The sequence below is a fragment of the Adiantum capillus-veneris genome, chromosome 24 (genome assembly GCF_014529385.1).
Source record: "Adiantum capillus-veneris isolate H3 chromosome 24, ASM1452938v2, whole genome shotgun sequence".
Classification (NCBI taxonomy): Eukaryota; Viridiplantae; Streptophyta; class Polypodiopsida; order Polypodiales; family Pteridaceae; genus Adiantum; species Adiantum capillus-veneris.
The window spans coordinates 17305767-17319065 of NC_140954.1; positions in this window are offsets into that span (position 1 = coordinate 17305767).

The following is a 13299-nucleotide window of genomic DNA, read 5'->3' on the forward strand; positions in this document are numbered from 1 at the left end:
AGAGAGTGTCCGTAGACTTAAGGGAGACACATAAAACATACACAAGCAAGCAAAAATTTTCTATAGAAGGAGCCATTGAGAGAACTGAGAGAGATGGAGAGTGAGGTTGCTCAAACAATTGTCTTGCAATTTGAGAGGTGAAAGAACACCTTGTTACACTGTCAAAGAGATTCCATGGAGACTACACCAACACATGCTCAACATTTTTCCAACACACACATCGTCTAAGGTTGCAGGAGACCTCTCACCACTCAAACCTATTACAATAAACTAGTATTAGGCAATAAAAAGCACCCAAAACACTTAATCTCACAAGCTCAACTGAGAAATTGGGGCATACACATCACCTAAAGTTTTTGACTAGCATTGCACAACCGGATGGAATTTGAATTGGAGACAAAATCACGCCTTTGGAGTACCAAGACCTCAAATTTATTGATGACTGTAAGGATAGGTACAATGGTGGCTTGAGATGCACGAAACTCTCACACTCTCTCACTTAAAAAATGTAGCATCAATGCTATAGTGCACTAAAGTGTGAATCTCACACTATAATGTCTACAACCAAGTCTTTCCTCATGCCTCTAGTGTTAGAATGCTATCTATGTGTGTTTACAATGAAGGGAAGGGGTCTATTTATAGGTTGGAGATCACTTATTTGGATTATGGCTAATTTGAATTACACGCTAACAAATTGAGCTTAGAATTTTTTGCATTTTCAAAATGGAGTGGGACTTTCTTATCTCCTTGAGTCACATGCATGTGGGCTCAAGAGAGAGAGCATTATTAATGATGGTGAATGAAAAAGGAGAGAAAAAAAAAGAGGGAGAAAGAGAGTTCTACCACTACTTATCCTTACTTCCTTGAGGTGAGGTGCTTTTGTCATTAGGGTTAGTGTTAGTAGGATAGTGATTATGATTACAATGAGGTGCACACAAGGTGCATGACAATGGTACAATTCCTTAAGAAGGTACTGAAAATTAGGGAGATAGATGGAATCGGAGAGGAAGTTCACCTAGTGACACCAGTGGATGAAGCGTCAATGTGAGAGAGTCGCGGTCGATGGTGATGTTGAGTCGATCTGAAGACTTCAAGGTCCTCTTGGTGAAAATCCTTCATTTGCAAAGATATATCATATCCAATTTGCTCTTTTTTTGTAATTTTCATGAGGGTGAAGAGGGAATGTGACTATGGAAGTAGGTGTAGACATATATGAAAGTATGTGTGTGTATCATGGAAGCTATGGTGAAGAGAGGGAATGAAGATGGTGAAGAAGGTGATAACAGTCATGGAATGTGCAGGTTTGGGTGTGGAAAGGAGAGGGAGGAGTGTGTATGAGTGAGTAGGTGTGTGAAAGGGTGAGAGAAAATAGGAAGACTTTTGGGTGTATGAGGTGGCAGTTTTGAAGTAGGTCATAAAATTTATGTAAAATCGCCCTTGACTCCAAAAAGTCTTAAAAATTTATAAAAAATACTTCAGCTTACGAGCTACATTTTCTCTTCTGGACATATCCTCAGATTTCGAGTAGAAGAGGGTGCCAAAATTCGAGCAAAAAGCTGCCCCCGTAGCACCTCATAAGGCTTGAAGTGGGCCACTATTTGATTCTTTTTCCTTTGTAGCTTCCAAGTGAGCCCCACAGACATCAACCATGACCTAATTTTGACAAGGTGCTTGCACACATGTATGGTATAGGATAAGTATCAAAGATGTTATATATTGTGAGGGCCATACCCAGACTCGACTCTACTCACCTCCCTCAGTCTTCCAAAATGCTCCAGGGAATGACGTAGATCTATCTGCAGGTATCCCTCCCACTTGGGGCCGACACCTAGATAGGACTCCGGTTTATCTCAAATGCCAACTCAAGAGGGTAAATCCATCAATTTGACGACTCTATCTGCTTATCATAATTTAAATCGGTCCTTGGCATCTTTGAGTCACCCACACCCAAAATCGTGGTCCTTAGTCTTGATTCTCTGGATCTTTAACCTGAGAATGTGCTCTTGCTTTCTTGTTCTCCCTTGGTTCATGGTGATAACACCTTTTTCCTAACAAGTAGGCATGGCAGTTATCGCTTTCCCCTAAAAAGAGGGCTCTTCTAATCCTACCTGGTCTCGCTCGTTCCCGCTTACCTGTTTTTATCCCGCATAGTCCTAGCGTTTAACATAAAAAAATTATTCAACATCCGGCCATTTGATCCTTCGGATCCGCCCACCCACCAAACCATTTCATGAAAATCCCCTCCCAAGGTAGTATTTAACTACTACAAAATCAAGAAGACAGTCTATCAGACATCGTTAGACAACAAGCAGCATACAATCTGTTGCATACCCTCATTCAGGGAAGTTCAATCTTTATTTATAAACTTTTAATTCAGTTCTTTACCTTTATCTGCTACAATTAGCTTGTAACTAGTTTCCTAACTAGTGATGCAACACATTTAGTTTTGACCAATTCATCTTGCCTCACACAGGACCAAGATAATCGGTTACAAGCCATTAAAATGGCATCACCTTCACAATATTTCCCAGAATTAAGTGTTTGGGAAAGGTTAATCAAGTAATTTAATTATTCCTTCCTAAGCATTTTATTTCGAGAGGTATAGCACCATCTGGTGACAGATGCATAGGATAGCCCCTATATTCCTATCCTTTCCCATTCCTTTTTAAGCAACCAAATCGAATAAATTTTCTTAATTAAATTCACACCATCCTCCTTGAGTATGACCTTCTCATCCAACTATTGGCATCATTCCATACCCGGATTATGGCCGTTTTCCAATAAGAAACCGCGGGTACTTCACACGACCGGGCAAAAATAAAACAAACCCATTCATCCCTTATCCCTCGGGCATGAATGACCTAGGTATAACAAACTTGCCGGTGTCGTGCATCTCCGCTGCCATCACAAGAAAATGAGCAAAGGGATCCCAATCAGGTTTATTTGAATCCTACATGATTATTCAATAGTAATAAGGGCTTGCTAACAAGCCAATTTTAAGTTTAAAGTGTGCCAGATGCGGCTCTAAGGACCAAAAGATGTCTTGGTAATGCTAAATAGTGAGTATGATTTCAGTGGTCATAGCAGGGATTTTATCGATCAAAGTTGAACTACTTGAAGTGCTCTACAGGTATGTCTTTACGATTCATCAATCAGAGCTACAGATAAGAAGTTATGGCAGCTTGAAGTTTGATTTGATTGCAGATCCGTACCAAATTGGGCAATTGCAACTGAGGGGATAAAAATGAAGTGAATGTACGGATTTGAAGTGCTCGCTTTTTGGAGCACGTTGGAGAGGGGGAATGGGGACGACACCCGGCACGAACAGAAATGCCACTCTATAGCCCAGGGTCAACGCAACACCCCAATCCACTCAAAAACACCTTCAAAAGGACAATTTACACCTAATCCGCTTCACCTCCTCAGCTTTCAAGTGTACACGCGCTATCCACGGCCGCAAAATGAGCCAACACCTCACTGCACCTGCTCTGTCTTCCTCTGCACATACACTTACTCTCTCTCTCTCCCCAAGTGGTGTGCTATTGAACAAAAATGGACAAACCATGGGACAGAGGAATGTTATTATAACAAAGGATATGTGAGAGAGAGACCCTACGCTCCCCAAGATCACGTAGCTTCTCCTCAAGTTCCACCCATCCCTAGGTATCAAGCAGGCAACCTACCAGGACCTGTAGGTGTAGAAAGACCACAATCGATGTTGGGGCAACAACCACCCCTACTAGGATTACGACCAGTGGGTATAAGATACACACCAGCCGTAACCGAACAAGAGGAAAAGGATTTGGTGCCTATGCATGCATATTATGAAGATCCTAATGGATATGTGGCACAAGAAGAGTTTTATAACTCCTCTGAACATATGGAAGTAAATAATGATGCAAATAATGAGTGTTCAGACAACTCAAGTGAGCATGGGAGGAAAACCGAGAATATCAGGTTTTATGATTTTGCTAATCACCACCCTAGACGCCAAGAACACTATAGGAGGAAACGAGCAGGAAAAAAAGTGAGAGAGAACCTGATAACCAGGATAAACGGTAAAACTCACTATTTGATGCTTGTAAAAGCAAAGAATTGTGTAAAAGAGAAGATTCTCAAAAGATCGAAGGGAAAGAACGCGAGAGGAAATAAAACAGGTAAGAAAAGCTAAAACAGAAAAAAAGTCACGAAAATAAAAAAATAAAAAAAAGAAACAACAAAAGACCAAGAGTGGACCAAACTAGAGCGTAAACAGAGATACCAAGAACTGAAACGGTCTTTATGTGAGATATGGACTACTGAAGAAGATAGTGATGGTAAAGGGGAGTCAGAGAAAGGAAACATGAATGTACCATCACACTATCGGAAATTTACCATCCAGGACAAAAAAATCATCATGACACCACCAGTCAGGGAAAGAACCAACCAAGAATCTTACGATGGGCGAGAAAATGCAAAAAGGATAGACCTCGCGGAACCAGGTGAAAAGCCTCAGCCGGTCTATATAGCAAACGATTTAGAGCCTGAAGAAGAAGAACGGCTAACACAACTTCTCAAAAAATATAAAGATGTGTTTGCATGGTTCTATAAAGACCTCAAAAGAGTTGATCCATCGATATGCCAACATACAATTCCTTTGAAATCGGATGCAAAACCTAGCAAACAATGTCCTTATACATACAATAATACATTTGCTAAACGAATCAAAGAGGAAATTGATAAGCTGATGGAAGCTGAATTCATCTATGAAATTGAACATACAGACTGGGTGTCACCCATTGTGGTAGTTCCCAAAAAGAACAGAAAACTGCGAGTGTGCGTAAACCTCAAAAAGATAAATGTAGCCACCATAAGGGATAATTATCCCTTGCCAATCACAAAATATGTACTTGAGCGGGTGGTCGGGAAACGGGCTTATTCCTTTCTGGATGGGCCAACTGGCAATTGCAAGGGAGGATCAACACAAAACATCGTTTGCCACAGAATGTGGAATTTGTGCGTATCGAGTTATGCCGTTTGGCTTAACTAATGCCCCAGCTACCTTACAAAGGTTAATGACGCACGCGTTCAAAGAATACCTGAGAATATTCTTAGAAATATACATGGATGATCTTTGTGTACACTCTCTACTACGAGAGGAACATATTGACCATTTGCAAAAGGTCTTTGAAAAGTGCAGGACATATCGAATCTACCTTAACCCAGAAAAGTGTGTATTTATGGTTAAGCAAGGACGAATCTTAGGACACATTGTCTCAAGAAATGGCATAACCACAGACCTAGACAAAGTCAAAGTCATTGTAGACCTGCCCAGGCCTACTAATGCAAAACAAGTGCAATCCTTCATGGGACACTACGGATATTATCGAAGATTCATATACATGTATGCGGTTATCGCACAACCTCTGTATCGTTTGCTAGTCAATTTCGAGTGGACCGAGGAGTGTGAAACTTCATTCCAAAAGCTGAAGAAAAACCTTATATCAACACTTGTACTTAAAGCACCAGATTTGGAAAAGATATTCCATGTTCACATTGATGCTTCTGTATATGCAATCGGGAGTATTCTGGCTCAACCTAAAGACGGAACAATGGATTTTCCAGTCTGTTATGCAAGACGATAGTTAAACAGTGCGGAAAAGAAGTACACAACCACCAAACAAGAAGGATTAGGAATGATTTATGTTGTGAAGCAATTTCGGCATTATTTGCTCGCAAACAAATTTGTGTTCTTCACAGATTATCAAGCTCTTTTGTATTTGGTAAATAAACCATGCAATACAGGGAGAATTGTACGCTAGTTTATTATATTGCTAGAGTTTGATTTCACAGTGGTGGTCAAAAAGGATAAAACCCATCTACGAGTGGATCATCTTTCAAGGTTACACAACGGGGAAGCTTCTAAAGAAGTAGATGATGACATACCATATGCTTATCTTTTCAATATTGAAATGATACCCAAATGGTCTCAGGAAATTGTTAGCATTCTTTCCTTTAGAAGTAGGTTTGATAATACGGAATACAGATCCAAACAACAAACAATTCGACAAACAAAAAACTTCCAGTTGATAGCAGGATGGATGTATCATCTAGGATCGGACCAAATCCTACGATTATGTATAAATCCGGAAGAATTCGAGTGCTACCTTGAAGAAGCACATGTCCAGGATTATGCATTTCATTGTTCAAGAGTGAAAACACACCAGAGACTGAAACAGTTAGGGGTTTATTGGACAACTATGTATGCGGACACCGATTCTTATGTTACCAATTGTACTATATGTAGTGCCAAACGACCAGTGGATCACGCAACATTGTTTCAGGTAAACATTGCGCCTGCATGGAGTCAATATATAATTGATTTCTTAACCACCAGGACGTTTCCTGAGAACATAACAAGAGCATGGAAAAAGCTATAGAGCTGGAAGCTCGCGACTTTCAGTTAATTGAAAATCAACTCTATAGGCGAGGAAAGGATAATCAACGTAGAATTTGTGCAAGTGAAATCGAATACCTGTTGATTTTAGAACATGCACATAGCGGAATAAGTGGAGGCCATTTTTCGGGCGATAAGACGGTAAAAATTGTCTTAACCACAGGAATATGGTGGCCTACATTGCATATGGATGTTGAAGAGTTTGTAAAGCGTTGTGACACATGTCAGTGCACCAAGGTGCCGATAAAGAGAGATGAGATGCCACTACTGCCAATGATGGGAGCAAGAGAATTTGCAAAATGGGGCATTGATTTTGTGGGACCTATCTCACCCCCTGCATATCGCACCCATACCCAATATATCATTGTGGCTACGGACTATCTCACAAAATGGGTGGAAGCCAAGGCAACACAAAAAGCAGATGCACGGACCACTGCACAATTTTTGTATGAGAATATTTTTGTACGATACGGTTTACCAATAAAAATTGTCAGTGATCGTGGAACACATTTTCTTAATGAAGTCATTGAATATATGCTAGAGGAATTCATGGTCATACATAGGAAATCTGCTCCATACCATCCACAGGCAAATGGACAAGCTGAGGCCACAAATAAAACACTATGCATGGTTCTCACTAAAATTGTGTAACAGACAAGAACAGATTGGGATCAACAGCTACACTCAACACTATGGGCATACACGGTAGCCTACAAAACATCGATAGGAACGACAGCGTACAACATGGTGTTTGGCCTAAATGCTATACTACCCATAGAGTTTTTAATTCCAACTCTACAAGTAGTGAAACGCCTAGAATGGACAGGGCATGAGCTCTCTTCAAGAATAGATGATCTTGAAAAGCTAGATGAACTCCGCTTGAGAGCTGTAGCTTCGATCTATGCTAAAAAGAGAAGACAAAAAGAGTTTTTTCACAAGCATGTGCGCACTAAAGAGTTCAAAACAGGTGATTATGTACTTGTTTATACTTTGAAGCAACATGCCAAGAAACTTAAAAAGCGAGGGATGGGACCCTTTGTGATTAGTGATCTATCGCAAAGCAGAGCTGTCAAGCTTGCTACATTAGCAGGTGAAGAAATGCCCAATTGGATTAGTGGATGTCGATTGAAGAAATATCATTTACCACTAACACAGGATATGCTTCAACAAATCCATCAAGGAAAACAACGAATGAAGGAGAAATAGAGAGTACGAGAAGAAGCTCAAGCAGAAGCAAAAGAACGCATTGCAAAACGAAGACTTCTGCGACAAAAACAACAAGGTGGAGCACCATTGCGAATCAATGCCATTTGAATAACGAAGTTGGATGAAGACACAGTGGAGCCAATAATTACAATCAAGGTGGATAGCAATCAAATTGAATCGACGGCATTGCTTGATTCTAGAGCTCAAGCAAATTTGATCTCTTACAGATTATACCAACAGCTCAAGTCCACAAGTCAACTTCATCCTACTCCTCAAGTGCTGTAAAGTAGTACATCACACTCATTGAAAACATTGGGCTGGACTATATTGCATGTACAAGTACATCAATGTATTTACCCACACAAATTTTATGTAGTCAAAGATGAAAGCACACAACACCCAATGTTGTTGGGACAACCTTGGCAAAAAGAGTACAATGTGCAGATAGATTGGAATGCTAATGCAGTCAAAATTCAGCATGCACAAGAACAACAGGTAATAGCCTTTACTCAGCAACCACGCAATAATCAACTGTCAGCAGTGCAATCACTGGAAAAAGAGCCAAAAGCAAGAGTGCCACCAAAGAACAACATGATACCCAAGGCTAACAAACACGTAAAAACAAACCATGCTAACTACATACATATGAAGTCACCGACGGTAGTGCAAAGATCTAGGTTACCAAAAAAAGGGAAACAAGTATGGATGCGGAAGTATAGAAATGACATGGCAGACCAATACAACGGAAGAATTCAACCAAAGCAAATAGCTCAACCAAAACCAAGGGCATAAAACAGATATGGATCCCAAAGAAAATGCTCAGCAATAACCCAAATGTTACTCGCATTTGGATACTGAAACAAAAGCAAAAGGAACTCCCTTCAGTACAAGCAGAAGGAACTCCCTTCAGTACAAGCAACATCGGAAGGCAAACAGCTGCATTTGCAACAAGACAACCGACTTATGTGGATGCCAATAAGCAACAAAACAGTGGCAACAAAAGAAGTAGCAAAAAACCTACCAAAAACGGCAAAAACAAGCTACCAATGGAAAGCAAAAGAGATGAGGTTCACGGCCATTCCGGCCAAGCCAATCCTCTCCAAAGAGACAACTACGGCCATATCGATAGTAGCGGCAAAACGACTGACTTTTGCAAGAAAGAAAATTAAATAGAGAGCACTAGAGTTATAGCTATTACTTGCCAAGAAAACAGGAAACCTCGACGGCGAACTCCAATAAGCATCTTGCTTATTCCCTTCTCTTGCACAACATTAATTTTGCCATGCATTGACCGAGTATGCATAAAATAGAGCCACATTAATTTGCCAAGCATTAGCACAAGTTTTTCGACCTATGCATGGCACATACTCCGAGCGATAGCTTATCGTCAGGGAGGACTCCGGCTAGGAGGGGGGGAGGCATTCTCAAATGCGGAACCAATAGCAGAAAGAGCAAAAAAGGGCATGATTTTCGACTATTTTAAGGGTTGTTTTTTTATTGCAAAATTTTCAGGACTAACCCAAGTACATATGTCCTTATACAGCATGTATCTATAGGTATATGGGACCAAACGCCAAATGAAGCCCCTAGGTGTGTGTATATAAGTGGATATAGCCATTTTTCGGGCAAAATATTGGTAAAACGGAGAAGTCCGGCCATAAAAATTGCATGTGAGTGTATATAATGTTTTGCGGTGATGTTTTTTATTTATTATGATTTTTGGGGATTTTCTGGGTTTGATTTTCTATTTTCCTTTTAATTTTGCTAATTTTCGACACAAAAACTTCAAAAATACAAAAAGCAGGTGAAAAACGGTCGTAATGAAAAACAAAAAATATGGGGATGATCAGTGACTATAGGACAACCTATGGTACAGTGGGGATGCGATTATGAGACTAGAGCGGAAAGCGTGTTTTGGCCAAATTTTGACCGAAATGCCAAATTTCTCGTAAACAGGGCAAATGGAGTCTAAATCAAGAAATTTGTGAGCCTGAACCGCATCTTGCAAGAAGTTGGGAGCACATGTCAAATTTCATGAAAAGTGGTTCGGAGACCTCCATTATAAGAAAATTTCACCTCATTTTTAGCTCATTTTCAGTATTGACATTTCAGAGAAAGCTTCTGCCACCTAGAGCGAGCAGAACTTCCAGCAGCTTCTATGACGCGCACGACTACCCGACAGGATTTAGACATGAGAGGTAGGCTCACCACCTTGAGCTTTTCGCGCATGTTTGTCCCTTTGGCGCGAAAACTAGCGTAGGGTTCACACACAAAGCGGGCAGTAGAGACCTACAAGTAGAAGCGGCCACCTAGCGGCTAACCCAAAAGCAACGAGACTTTATCGGCAGCTTACCCTAGCATAGGAGACCAGTCTTGGATGTCCAAAGGCAGTAGAAAACCATGGAGAAAAACCCTAATTCCTAGAATCCCGCAAGAGGCCACCAAATGGGAAATCGGCGGAAAGGTGCCCAAATGCTACCAAAATTCATGGGTAGGAGCATCTTGACATGCTCGACAAGTTTAGGTAGCACACATTACCAAAAGGTGACCCAAAGCGGCACTAAACTTTAGAAACGGCATCAGACACACAAAGCGTCAAATAGCTCTCGCGGCCAAACCGCATGTCCGTTTGCCACCAAACTTCACGAGCGGCTTTCCTAGACCATCAACAACCAAGTCCTATGGTGGTAGACCACCACAAATCATCGAAGATATGTACACGCAACCACGGGTTCTTCTAGAGTGACAAATTGCCAAATGAAGCTCCGGTGAAGCCAAAGCCGACAAAACCATACGGCAAGGATCCCCAAGGGATCAAGAAGCTATGGAGACCAACATCAAGAAATTTCATCGCCAAAAAGCACTCCAAAAGTCAGAAAACGGCTCCGAGGCTGTGAAGTCCACACAGGGAGTTACTTTCTATCCTTTTGACTTTTTTGTTGAAATTAGGCTTAAAAGGGACTCACGGGGACTAAGGGTAGGCACTAGTGGCACATTCCATAAAAAATCATCAGGAGACATCCTACGCGTAGGATGTCTCAAGGGCATTTCTGGGCACAGATCCCAACATTTTTCATCACACATTTTCTGAATGACCTTTACATGCTAGCCACCAAGTTTCATCACATTTGGACCAAAATTGACCTCATATGCATGAAAAACGCAAAGTTAGGGCATAGAGGCAATAATGGGCCATAGACCTACCAAATCTTGTCCAAATCACATGAAACTTGCACAACACATTCACAAGTACATAACCAACCAATATGTGTGGTCACAAGCAAAATTTGGTGAAGTAGACATCCTACGTGCAGGATATCTATTTGACATTTTTGACCTACAAAGGATGTTTGTCCATCCCAGATCCAGTCACCTCATCTTCAAGAGCTCATATACCAATTTTGAAGCCATTCTAATCATTTTTGACCCCCAACACCTTCAAGATACACTTTTTGAACCCAAAAACACTACACACGTGCTTACAAGCATCAATCCTTGTCCAAATCAAAATCCAAGAGCATGGCCATGTTCCATAGGCCAAAGACTACCCACAGAACAAATCCCATGCCATTTTGATGAAATAGACATCCTACACGGAGGATGTCTCCAACATAATTTAGACCTTCTATGCAACGAGTGTCATCATGGGAGCCAATACCATGGTGCAATGAGCCCATATATCAGTTTTCAACCCATTTGGACATCACTTGCTACGTGTTATGGACTTTCTACCCAATTTGTGACCTAAAACCTGAATCAGCCCCAAAAAATCCACTTTTTGATGCCCAAATCCATATCCAAGCACATAGCCATGTTCCATAGGACAAGGACTACTAGCATGTCAAGTATCACCCAATTCTGATGAAAAAGACATCCTACGCGTAGGATGTCTAGAGAGAAATTTTTGGCCAGAATTGCACTGTGAGCACATGCACAGTTTCACAAGTTCCTTTTAAGCTTTATTTTTAATTTTCAAGTCATTTGGATAAATAAAACTCAATTTTTCAGCTATTATGGAAAAAACACTAAGTTCAGACTACTGAGTGCAACAGGATCTATGGCAGCCGCAAAGTCATCGGCAAAGAAGAAAAGAATGACCATTAATGATTACCTAGAAGAAGTGGAGCCCTTCGTCATACCAGAAGGAACACTAAAGCCCACCAACAGATGGATCCAAGAAGATCTGCTAGAGTCCAACGACCTAAAGATCTACCAAGGAGTGTTTAAAGACACTGAAGGGAATGTGATCGAGCTACCAATGCTACCACGGGAACTCAATGAGTTCGTAAGAAGCAAGATGGTCGGGTACTTGGAGAAGATTGATCTCCACAACTATTTTGAAGCAGTGCCGGCAGGGGTTGACATAAAGAGAGTCTGGGAGTTTGTGACAACAATAAAAGAAGATGGAGTGGCCAGAGTAACTGATCTGCAAGGCAGGCCAGAAACAGAAATAGTCATCATCGAGCAAGTTGTAGCAGATGCACTAGACCTCCCTAACAAGGGGGATAGTGTAACTAAAAGAAGAGATGATGTCAAGGTGTACACTGAGAAGAAAAATAACTACACTTTTGAAGATATTGCCAACCCAAAAGTGGAAATCATGAGTCAGTTGTACAACCAATACTTCCATATGTGTACGAAGCGGCCACAAAAGTACAGAATGCCGCCAGGAGCAATTGCCACGACATTCACTTGGGCAATGATGAAGAGCACTCCAAGGCTAATCAATTATGCAGCATATATACATGACAACCTAGTGAACATGGGTAACAAGAAGCCCACATATATTGTGCCAGGAGAACTAATCACTAAGGTGATTTATGGGGCATTGCACGCAAAAGGAAGATGGCCTGACCGTCCATCACAAAACGACTCCCTGAGGCTCAAAGAAGACAAAGAAGACGAGCCACAAAAAGCACCAAGGGTTGCCACAAGATTGAAAAGACAGCTAGAGCCTGTTCAAGAAGAGCAGCCAGAGAAAAAGAAGGGAAAGAAAGAATTTGCCCAAGTGCCCAAAAAAGAGACAAAGTCACAAAAAGCACAAGACTAGAGCGGCTGATGGAGAGCTTCAGAGCAGAAAGGGCCCTTAAAGGCGATTTGAGTGAACTCTGAAGGCCGTCTCTAGAAGCAATGTCGGGATCATCCCGAAGGGTGCAAAGGGACAGATTCGAAGATTACATTAAAAATTTTGAGATTCTTGATGCCGCATCAGAAAATATTCCACGTGTACCTTTTACAGAAGAGGAAGTGGAGCAAGTACGACAGAAAATACTAGACGAGCAGGAGAGCCAAGAGAGAGAAAGGAAGACAAAGGCAGACTGAGATTTAAAGAAAAAGCCTACATCTCTACCGACCAGCCCTGAGTCCAAGCCCACCACCCTCACCACCTCGTCGTAGCCCTCCACAAGAAGACAAAGAGGAACAAGACAAACCAGAAGAACAAGAAGAGGTCAAGCAAGAGCAGAGCCAGGAACAGGAACCAAAGGAAAATGCTAAGCCTCGAAGTGGGCAACCAGAGCCAAATGAGTCATATAACACATTTTTGAACCTGCTAGCACTAGGATACACAAAAGAAGAGGCTGCCACAGTCGCATTCGACTTGGCAAGCACAGGGCCTAAGGAGAAAATGCAAAGCATCAGGTTAGTAGAACTAAAGG